The sequence below is a fragment of the Littorina saxatilis genome, linkage group LG2 (assembly GCF_037325665.1).
Source record: "Littorina saxatilis isolate snail1 linkage group LG2, US_GU_Lsax_2.0, whole genome shotgun sequence".
Lineage (NCBI taxonomy): Eukaryota > Metazoa > Mollusca > Gastropoda > Littorinimorpha > Littorinidae > Littorina > Littorina saxatilis.
Genome location: NC_090246.1, coordinates 6,839,779 through 6,852,127, shown reverse-complemented (window position 1 = coordinate 6,852,127; position 12,349 = coordinate 6,839,779).

Sequence of the window (12,349 nt, the reverse complement as noted above, 5' to 3'; positions counted from 1 at the left end):
CCCGCCTCTCTCCCTCCCCCCTCTCTCTCTCTGTCCCTCTCTATCTCCCCCCTCTCTCTCTCTGTCCCTCTCTATCTCCCCCCTCTCTCTCTCTGTCCCTCTCTATCTCTCCCCCCCTCTCTCTCTCTGTCCCTCTTTCTCCCCGCCTCTCTCCCTCCCCCTCTCTCCCTCTCTATCTCTCCCCCCCTCTCTCTCTCTCTCTCTCCCTCTCTATCCCTCTTTCTCCCCGCCTCTCTCCCTCCCCCCTCTCTCCCTCTATCTCCCCCCCCTCTCTCTCTCTGTCCCTCTCTATCTCTCCCTCTCTTTCCCTCTTTCTCCCCGCCTATCTCCCTCCCCCCTCTCTCCCTCTCTATCTCTCCCCCCCTCTCTCTCTATCTCTCACCCGGTTGAAGACAAAAAGGATGTTGCCACGCTTTGGCAAGCCATAAATGAAGTGTTAGGTAAATCCCAAAGAAGAAATAGCAGATTAAATAGCGCCATTTCTCCTGACAAACTCAATGAGTACTTTCTGTGTTTGGCTGATCGATTGAAACAATCAAAAATGTAAATGAAGAAGTCGAGGGTGGGGACTCCCTGTTGTTTAGATTAAAAGAGTTTTGTATGCATAAATTGAAATCACAAGATTCATTCTCTATCCCAACTATTGCCGTACATGAAGTTGGAAAATTTATAAAAAAAACCTTCAGAATAACAAATTCATGGCGCCTGACAAAATCCCCCCGTCGTTGCTTAAATTAGCCCTACCGTACATAGTGGAATCCCTAACGTATGTGTATAATCTTTGCATTGAACAAAATATTTTTCCTGATGCATTTAAAACGGCAAAGGTCGTTCCACTTCCTAAAAATAAAGATGTCTGACCCTAATAACTTCAGGCCAATTTCATTGCTTCCTATTTTATCAAAGCCTTTAGAGAAGCACACCCAGAAGAATCTTCTGAACTACATGGAAAGGTGCAAATTATTTCACAATTTTCAATCTGGGTTTCGTCCGAAACATTCCTGTATAGTACAGCTCTTTCATCACTATGTGATAACTGGCTATCGGCAATTAATCGTACGGACATATCAGGCGCTGTATTTCTTGATTTTAAGAAAGCTTTTGACCTTGTAGATCACACAGTACTTTTACATAAACTCGCATTGTACGTGAACAATCCCGCAACGTGTTCATTCTTTAAATCATATCTTGTCAACAGAACACAGTATGTTTCTATAAACGGTAAAACCTCTCCCAACGGATGTTTAAAGAGTGGAGTCCCCCAGGGGTCAATTTTAGGGCCTATTTTGTTTTGTGTATTCATTAATGACCTCCCGGATCCCCCTTCATATATCTAATTCAAAAGTTAAAACGGATTTTTTTGCAGATGATTCGACGCTTCACACAAGCTGTAGGACTGTTCAAGAAGTTGAAGTTTCCTTACAGTCTAGTCTGAATGAAGTCAACAATTGGTGTAACCAGAATTTTATGATAGTGCACCCAGGGAAGACAAAAAGCATGATTATTACAACAAGACAAAAACACCAATCACGACCTCTTAATTTAAATCTTTCTCTGGAATTACAACCTGTTCAGCAGGTAACGGAACAGCGTGTTTTGGGTGTGATAGTCGATCAAGAATTAAAATGGCAATCTCATGTACATTATATTTGTCAAAAAGTATCCAAGAATTTGTTTCTGCTATCAAAGTTAAAGCAATATGTCGATATCGCAACACTAAAACTATTTTATCATGCCCACATCTTATCTCATATTAATTACGCATCAACTCTTTGGGGTGGCGTCTCTGATATTCACATGAAAAAATTAAACTCTCTACATCGTCGGGCAGCTAAAATCATGTTAAATGGTCCACAATTATCAGCTGATTTGAAGTTAAAGAATCTAAACTACCTGCCGCTAGTTAAACAGTTACAGTTTAATAAGACTGTAATGATGTACAAAGTATATCATGGCGAAGTGCCCAACTATATTCAGGTGAAGGTCGCAATGGCGGTTGGTTGAACGGAGCTCGATGACTGTGAGGATTTTCGTTAAACTACAGTGCAAGGGAAGCAGTATGGACTCTGATATTGTGCACATCTAAACGTTCTACACATTGTGACAAATGGATTTGTACATAGTTTAGTCTAAATTAATGTTTAACATTTTTTTTAGCAATTTTATTAAATGTGTGCAGATTAGCTTACCATACTTTTAATCCGCATAGTATGGCCTGATAGAATTGACCAATGGAAGAAGAGGTTTCAATCAGCATAGTATGGCATGTTAGGATTGACCAATGGGAGAGGAGATTACTAAATTGGAGAAACTGTAAGTAGCCATGTTTGTTGTATCGAGCAGAACATCATAAACTATCACTGGAGACGGGTGTGTCTGCCCAGGTCTCCACGGTTATGATCGGGTTCTCAAATAGCATTGAGGTCGACGGTATGTGACTCATGCCTGGATTAATCATGTTGGATTCATTGCTGTGAATACACAGGTATTTATTAAATTGTGTTTGTTCAGTAATCTTGACTTGTGAAATGATTTTGAGAATAATGTTGTGAATTGGATTAGAAGATGTGTGAGCTGTTGTCAGCCATTTTGGAAAGGAATGTTTGTATTTTCCTTTGTAATGGAGTATTTGGTAAATGAGCTGAAATAATATTGTAATAGCATAGGCTAGTTGACGGATGAATGTGATATTATTGAGTAAGAGTGGAATTAATATTTTGTGGAGAAGTTTGACTAAGAACTGAGTGGTTGAGACTTATGATAGTATAAACTTTTTACACAGCACCCCGGTGGGAGCGAGGGTGTACTCCACTGCGGGAAAGAAGGAATAAGATGAACATCCCCTCCTTGTCGCCACTACCTAGAAGGTCGTCGGATGCAACGGCACAAGGTTGTAACGCAGCGCAGGAATTCTTGGATCCGGTGGAATCCCACCCCATATCACCATGGTCGTAATTTTTCATTGGTGTGATATGGATCAAGTAAATGAACCCGCTGAACTGTGAGAAACAAGTAAACTGTGAGTAACAAGTGAACTGTGAGAAACAAGTGAACTGTGAGTAACGAGTGAGATAAGAATCCATAAATATAAATATTGAAACGACGTCATCGAGGGACAGATATTCCTCCACGTAACTACTCAACTTATTATTATATTTCAGTGAATTTAAGTGATTGTTGATTGTGTGTGAATTGCCATACATGTATTTTGTGTGAATGTCAGAATGACTTAAATATAGGTACGAGGGCAAAGGGCAATAACTTGTTTAAGTCTTTGTGTCTAGTTTGAGTGCTGTGTGTGTGTGAAATGGAGTGACTTAGTAAACAGAGTTAGGACATGCATTTCTGATAGAATAGTTATTTACACACAGATACTTCCAGAAAAAAACCTTCGTAACACACATGTGGTCAATTCTCAGTGATTGTTGACGTGACACACATGTGGTCAATTCTCAGTGATTTTTGACGTGATGCAAGTGAGTGCTCTTTGTTAAAATCGAATTGAAGTGTTACTGATTCGGGTCAAGAATGAAATGTCATGTGTAGATTAGATATTGCTCGTGCAATGTAAAAGACCACTGCACGCTTCACGCCTTTCCTTGTCAACAGTGTGGCCTACTGACCTAGTGACCCATTGCTAAACAACATTCACGCTCTTACGTGTCACGGAGCCTCGGTTTTCAGTCGCCAGCTGTAGACAATACCCTTGCAACACTCTTGCAGTGTCACAGTGGCGCCAGCTGTTAACATTTTCTTTTGAAAACAATACCTGAATATCTGTACGATCCTTACCTATCCTTCCCTATGTCGACACCGGACCGCGACCGTGAGACAGCCAAACGACCAGCTGTATCTCCTCTATCTGACGACGGCGAGGCAAATCGACCTTGTGATAGCTTCATGTCTGATTCAGACCCAGAAACCACAATCATTAACCCTACGTACTTGAACAGCACTGTATTGGACGCCCCCATACAATCACCAGATATGTCCAACCTAAAAGAACAGATCAAGAACGCACTTATTGATCCGGAACTGATAGAACTCCTATCCAAGGCCCTGGCGGTGGAGGTCAGGGCCCGTATGCTTATGGGGGAGGTTCGCGACAACCCCCGAAGTTTTGAGTGACATCGGAAGTACTTGCCTCACTTTCGTATGCATGGGCCGGAAAAAGGGTTTACTTCGAAGCAAAGCGAGGAAGTAACTCAGGGTAGTTTGCGACTACTTCTAAAGTTTTGAGCGACATCGGAAGTACATCCTCACTTTCGCATGCATGGGACGAAAAAAAAGTTTACTTTGGAAGCTAACGAGGAAGTAAATGAGGGTAACTGTACTTCAGCCAGACCCAGTAGTAAACACGCTACTTCCACAGTTTCTCAGTGCAAAAAAGCAGGGGTTTTCTTCAGTTTTTCATATCAAACCGAGCTGACACAAATGAAAGTCCCAAAGAGAGAAAATAGAAGGAAAAGTCGTATCTTGTGCATGCATTTCGTGCAAATTTCCCTGAATACAAACCTGAGTTGCCAGCTTTGACTTTTGTTTGTTCTGGGTCATTGGCCACCACTCTTTCATTCCCGCTTATACGAGGGGGTTACTGTGTTTCTATGAAAATGGGCGTCGTTGTGTGCATGTGTGAGTGTTTGTGTGTGTGTGTGTGTGTGTGTGTGTGTGTGTGTGTGTGTGTGTGTGTGTGTGTGTGTGTGTGTGTGTGTTTATTTGTGCGAGCAGAGACATAGATATGTATGTATGTCTCTGGTGCGAGTGCCTGCCTGCCTGTGTGTGCGTGCGTGTGGGTATAATTGTGCGTCTGTTCCTTCATACGTTTGTGTGCGTGTGTGTGTTTGTGTGTGTGTGTGTGTGTGTGTGTGTGTGTGTGCATGTGTGTTTTATTTATTTTTTTGTTTTTTGTTTTTAATCTCAGTTGCATGCAGGTGGCTGCTACCGCATTTTAGGTGTGTTTTTTTCTCTCTCACCTTTGTTTTTTTAAGCAGGAAGCATCCTTCTTCATGGTTATTTATTTATTTTTTTAATCAAATGTTTACATGTTTAAGTTAACAAACTTTATCAATAAACTAATATCATGTTAACCAAAGATTTAACAAAAAAACCATTCCTGCCGGAAAAAAAAATTAAATCAATTTTGCTATTATAACGTACTCTTTTGCACATGAAGAAAATAAACAAAAATAAACAAATGCCAAAGAGTACAAAAAAAATTACGGGCAGAGACTCAATCAGGCGAACGAGAGAACCGTTCGACCACGGAATCAGTTGAAAATAATTGGACACTGTAATGCATTAAAGAAGACGCTAGCACGCTTTCACCACAAGCCGGTATGATCGAGCATCGGTTGAAATCTTTCGCGAGCGGTATCTCGTATTTGTCCGCAATGCATTGGTGCTTAAATGACACCAATGTGTGTCCATGAGGGACATAAATCTACAAACAATATTTTAACAAGATTTATTCAAAATTGACGGTTTTAGAGGAGGGGGATGGGTCCTCTAACTTTACAGCTCGGAGACACCCGGGTAAGTCTTTACCGGAGTTTCATGAATAACACTTAGCAGACTTATCGAGCGGAAGTGGTTTTACAGGCCGGTATATGAGTTGCAGCTGTTTCAAGAATACGAACCCTAACCCTTTCCTATCTATACACGGGATCAGCGTGTTATTATCATTTTCTAAACTTTAACTGGCATTTTTGTCAGTGACCCCTTTTTTATATTTAGTCAAGTTTTGACTAAATATTTTAACATCGAGGGGGAATCGAAACGAGGGTCGTGGTGTATGTGTGTGTGTATGTGTGTGTGTATGTGTGTGTGTGTGTGTGCGTGCGTGTAGAGCGATTCAGACCAAACTACTGGACCGATCTTTATGAAATTTGACATGAGAGTTCCTGGGATCGATATCCCCATACGTTTTTTTCATTTTTTTGATAAATGTCTTTGATGACGTCATATCCGGCTTTTCGTGAAAGTTGAGGCGGCACTGTCACGCCCTCATTTTTCAACCAAATTGGTTGAAATTTTGGTCAAGTAATCTTCGACGAAGCCCGGACTTCGGTATTGCATTTCAGCTTGGTGAAGTAATTAATGACTTTGGTCATTAAAAATCTGAAAATTGTAAAAAATATATTTCTTTTATAAAACGATCCAAATTTACGTTTATCTTATTCTCCATCATTTGCTGATTCCAAAAACATATAAATATGTTATATTCGGATTAAAAACAAGCTCTGAAAATTAAAAATATAAAAATTATGATCAAAATTAAATTGTCGAAATCAATTTAAAATCACTTTCATCTTATTACTTGTCGGTTCCTGATTCCAAAAACATATAGATATGATATGTTTGGATTAAAAACACGCTCAGAAAGTTCAAACGAAGAGAGGTACAGAAAAGCGTGCTATTCTTCTTAGCGCAACTACTACCCCGCTCTTCTTGTCAATTTCACTGCCTTTGCCATGAGCGGTGGACTGACGATGCTACGAGTATACGGTCTTGCTGAAAAATGGCATTGCGTTCAGTTTCATTCTGTGAGTTCGACAGCTACTTGACTAAATATTGTATTTTCGCCTTACGCGACTTGTTTAACGTTTTGAACGTAAAAACATCTTTTGGAGTGAAGTCTCGAAGGACTGAGGTGGCGTGATAGTATATAAACAGGCGTCTGAAACTTATACTTGTGTTGATTCTATCTATGTGTATGACTGCGAGAGTGGATCGTGGTGTGGTTAGTTAGTTAGCAGTAACTAACCGTTCATAATCACCTTTTGTGATCTGTGAAACGTGACAGCCTATTTCTATTTTATAACATACAACTGTTCGTTTCACCTTTTCAAAAGCTTTACTATTTGAGTACTTCCGTTTCCACAAAAATTTGAAAAGGATAGTATTTCATCTATCAAGCACTTTTGTCGGTGCAGAGAGTGCCTGCTAAACATATACAAACTGGGATATCAAAAAAAATTTAATTATACACAATTTACCGCTAATGCTTAAATTCCGTTTTGACCACATTCCAACAATTCTTTCAATTATATCAAACCGTACTGACCAATTCTCTTCAATGCCAGAAGCAGCGATATCGTTTCTAAATATTATACCCAAAATTTTTAACTGTTTTTTCCATCTTATATTACAGTATTGCTCAAGACTGTTCTTCATGGATCCTAGCCACATTGCCTCTGTTTTATTTTCATTCAGATGTAAATTTGAAATACATGAAAACTGTTTTACTATTAACAGTATTTGTTGGAGATCGTGTTTATCTTTAAGGAACATTGTTACGTCGTCTGCATACATTGCCAATTTTAAAATATATTCCAAATTGGTTTTTAAATGAAATGACGGGAATTTTAATCCTTTTATATTCGGGTCACTGCGTATCTTAATGGCTAAAAGTTCAAGGCCAAGGACAAAGGCCATCGGTGAAAAATTACATCCCTGACGAATTCCGGTTAATACGTCGAATTCCTCAGAGATCCATCCCATGTAATTGATGCAACTTGTGGTATTATTCGTTAACATTTTTACGGAATTCAAAAAGTTATCACCGAAACCAAATTTTCTAAATGCCCAATACATATAATCTTTAGAAATTGAGTCAAAAGCACGTGAAAAGTCAAGGGCAAGTAAAATGCCTGGTTCATTTTTCTGATTCATAAGATCTGTTACGTCATCAATCAATCGAATAACATCGCTTGATTTTCTCCCTTGAATAAAACCGACTTGATCTCCTGAAATAATATCAGTAATGACAGATGCGAGGCGAATTGCTAAACACTTTGCAAATATTTTGTAGTCAGTATTTGTTAGCGAAATTGGTCTCCAATTGATTAGGCTGTCCCGTGGTAAATCTTTTCCTTTGTGGAGTAAGGAAATAACTGCTCTTTTTTGTGTAGTCGACATCTCACCGACTTGAAAGGATGTTTGTAGAGAATTGAAAACCATCGTCTTTAGGCTCGGCCAAAAAAACTTCACGAAACTAGTTGTAAGCCCGTCCAAACCTGGTGATGATCCGTTCCTTAATAACTGTAATGCTCTGCCAATTTCCTCAATAGTAAATTCACGGTCCATGTCAACTTTCTGTTCTTGTGTTAACTGTGGAATATTTAATCCATCAACTTCACGTTCAGCTTTATTTTCGTCAAAATCAATATTTTTTCCAAATACATCGTGGTAAAATTTTGTTTGTTCTTTCATTATTTCTTCTTGTGATGTAATCATATTCCCGGAATCATCCATTAATTTGTCCATTATCTTAACGTTTGCTCTTACCTTTTCGAGATTCAAGAAGTAGCGAGTGTTTTTCTCACCCTGTTCAATAAATCTTTCTCGAGATCTTACTTGTGCACTCTTTGCTTCTTGAATATTGAATATTTCAAGTTTGTGCTTTAAATTTTCTCTTTGTGTTAACAGATCCTGATTTTTTGTATTAACTGACAATTTCTTGTCTGTTTCGTTAAGTTGATTTTGCAACATAGCTTTATTATCAATGTTTTGCTTATGTTTATTTTTACTAAATCGTATGCAGAATTCCCTTATCTGAATTTTACAGAAATCCCATTTGTCGTGGGGGTTGTCCTCGGAATGATCATTCATATATTGTTCATATATAGTTATCGTTGTTGTTGTTCTTGTTTTCATTTGTTTAAATATCATGCATTTACAATATTGTCCGCCTCATTACTCGTTTGTTTCTAAGAGCACATTTATAAGTTTATCTTGTTGTGCTCCCTTAATTACAACTTTCAATTACGGCTTTGTATTTATGCAATTGAATAAAAAAAATGTTTAAACCAAACACCAAATAAAGAAAGAAACAAACAAACAAATATAGTTGTTTGATGTTTTGTTTTCGGGAGGTTATGGACAAAGGCTAATGGTCAGAACCCAAACATTTTTATTTTTGAAATATGAAATTCTGATTGAGTTTGCGTTTCTTCATTTTTTCAAAATTATCATTTGTTATTTATTTACCCACATGGGGTTTCCTGAAATGAATTCTTTGCCTCGCCTCTCTGTCTCTCACTGTCTCTCTCTGAATTTTGTTTGATATCAACGTTGATAGAAACATCATCGCGAACACACCGTGGTCACATGACATACCGATGCAGCCCCCCAGCTACAGACCGAGCTATAGATATGTGTATAAATCTATATATTTATACTGTTCCCGTTGCCTGCGTCGTGGTCACATGACATACCGATGCAGCCCCCCAGCTACAGACCGAGCTATAGATATGTGTATAAATCTATATATATATATATATATATATATACATATATTTATACTGTTCCCGTTGCCTGCGTCGTTGTGACAGACGTATCGGAGGTTCCAGGTTCGTCTCGTCGAGTCGTGCGGCACATTTTAGATTCCGCCAATTACTCGGCCTAACGAGACCAGTTCTGAGACGGACGGCGACAGCCAGGGGCGAGGTGCATGATTGTGCCGAGCTATTTGTGTTTCGACAGCCGTACTTCATCATGGACGAGGTCGTCAGGTTTGGGTTTAAGCATTTTATGCACTTTTCGGAAGGCGGTACAAACACTTATCTTCTGAAATGGTTTGGAAGAAGAGCCGAAGCGTGTACGTAACGGATTAAAACCATGATGCTACGAGCCCTACAGACTACACTGATTAAAACCATGATGCTACGAACCCTACAGACTACACTGATTGAAACCATGATGCTACGAGCCCTACAGACTACACTGATTAAAACCGTGATGCTACGAGCCCTACAGACTACACTGATTAAAACCATGATGCTACGAGCCCTACAGACTCCACTGATTAAAACCGTGATGCTAGGAGCCCGTCAGACTACACTGATTAAAACCATGATGCTACGAGCCCTACAGACTCCACTGATTAAAACCATGATGCTACGAGCCCTACAGACCCCACTAAACCATGATGCTAGGAGCCCTTCAGACTACACTGATTAAAACCATGATGCTACGAGCCCTACAGACCCCACTGATTAAAACCATGATGCCACGAGCCCTACAGACTCCACTGATTAAAACCATGATGCTACGAGCCCTACAGACTCCACTGATTAAAACCATGATGCTACGAGCCCTACAGACTCCACTGATTAAAACCGTGATGCTACGAGTCCTACAGATCCCACTGATTAAAACCATGATGCTACGAGCCCTTCAGGCTACACTGATTAAAACCATGATGCTACGAGCCCTACAGACTCCACTGATTAAAACCATGATGCTACGAGCCCGACAGACCCCACTGAATAAAACCATGATGCTACGAGCCCTTCAGACTCCACTGATTAAAACCATGATGCTACGAGCCCTTCAGACTACACTGATTAAAACCATGATGCTACGAGCCCTTCAGACTCCACTGATTTTAACCATGATGCTATGAGCCCTACAGACTCCACTGATTTTAACCATGATGCTATGAGCCCTACAGACCCCACTGATTAAAACCATGATGCTACGAGCCCTACAGACCCCACTGATTAAAACCATGATGCTACGAGTCCTACAGACCCCAATAAACCAAAATGCTACGAGCCCTTCAGACTACACTGATTAAAACCATGATGCTACGAGCCCTACAGACTACACTGATTAAAACCATGATGCTACGAGCCCTACAGACCCCACTGATTAAAACCATGATGCTACGAGTCCTACAGACCCCAATAAACCAAAATGCTACGAGCCCTACTGATTAAAACCATGATGCTACGAGCCCTACAGACTACACTGATTAAAACCGTGATGCTACGAGCCCTTCAGACTCCACTTCGCTATAAGACTGTCCATGTCCATCCCTGTGTGAGCTTTCCGTCTGTTATTTCTGTTTTCTCTTTCTTTCCTTGTTTCTGTCATTCTTTTCTTTTTATGTGCACGCTGTGATGTTAACGTTGGAGCATTGAGGGAAAGGTTGACATGAATAACTGAACTCCCCACCCCTGACAGCGGTTTATCGTCGTTGGAATCAATACGGCTCCCCGATGGCCCAAGGGTAGGATGTCTTCCTCAGATCAGAGTCAGAAACGGAGATCAAAATGTCGACTGCTACAGTCGATAAAGCTGGTGTTTGATGACCGTGTGTTGTGTACCTCTGTGATTGATGTCCCTCGTTCTGAGAGAATTATAAGTTTAACGCCCTCACGGCAAAGCCTTTAGGGGCATGTGAGACAAGAAAACACGGCTTTTTATAACGAGAAAGAAAATACAAATAAATACAAGTTTAATAAAAGATAAAAATGCAAGGGGGGGTAAGTAAACGCAGCCAGCTGGCTGCCGGCGGCTAGAGGAGACCTGCATTTGGCTAGGTAACTGGCTGGGTCGTCTTGGGTCAGTGCTGTGAATGGTCACTTTGGGGCTGTTTGGGGCTGTCACAGCATGTCAGACACACCGGTAGCTTTATTTCATCCACGGTGCCACAAACAGGCTGACCAAAGGGCACCGTCACAGCATAGAATTGACCTGACGCAACGCGCGTGAAAGGGGATCTCTCTCTCTCTCTCTCTCTCTCTCTCTCTCTCTCTCTCTCTCTCTCTCTCTCAATATGTATGTCTGTCTCTGTCTCTCTCTCTCGGTCTCTCTCTCTCTCTCTGTCTCTCTCTGTCTCTCTCTCTTTCTCTCTCTTTCTCTCGTCCTAAATATTTGCAATCACATTTCAAACATGCCACAAAAAGATATGGGTCCAAAAAAATCATCCCTCCTATACCTCGCATAGACCTCTACAAATCGAGTTTAGCCTTCTCGGGAGCGTTTCTCTGGAACTCCTTACCCCAACAGATAAGAAATGCAACTTCAGTGAAAATGTTTAAGAGACAGTCACGTTCACACATCATTCGTGAATGAAATGTCTTGTTCGATTGTTATATTAGTACAAAATGTTTAACGGATGTGTAGCTGATCGGAGCAACTTATTCCCAAATGAAAGGTATAACTATATGTCAATGTAATTTTGTAATTTTTTCAGTTCTCCTTATGTAATTCCTTAAATGCACATTGTGTTGCATTCTGTACAATGTATTTCTGTATTTTATATGATTGAATTTATATTTGTAATGTGCGTCTGTCTTTATGTGTTGTATAAAGGACAGGTTGGAAGAATAGGCTTTGCCTAAAACCTTTATCCTTTTGTAATAAAGTTCTGAGTCTGAGTCTGAGTCTGAGTCTCTCTCTCTCTCTCTCTCTCTCTCTCTCCCTCTCTCTCCACCCTCTCTCTCTCCCTCTCTCTCTCTCTCTCTCTCTCTCTCTCTCTCTCTCTCTCTCTCTCTCTCTCTCTCTCTCTCTCTCCTGAATACTGGATTGTTGTCTTAACCAGCTGCCTGTTTACCAGGGT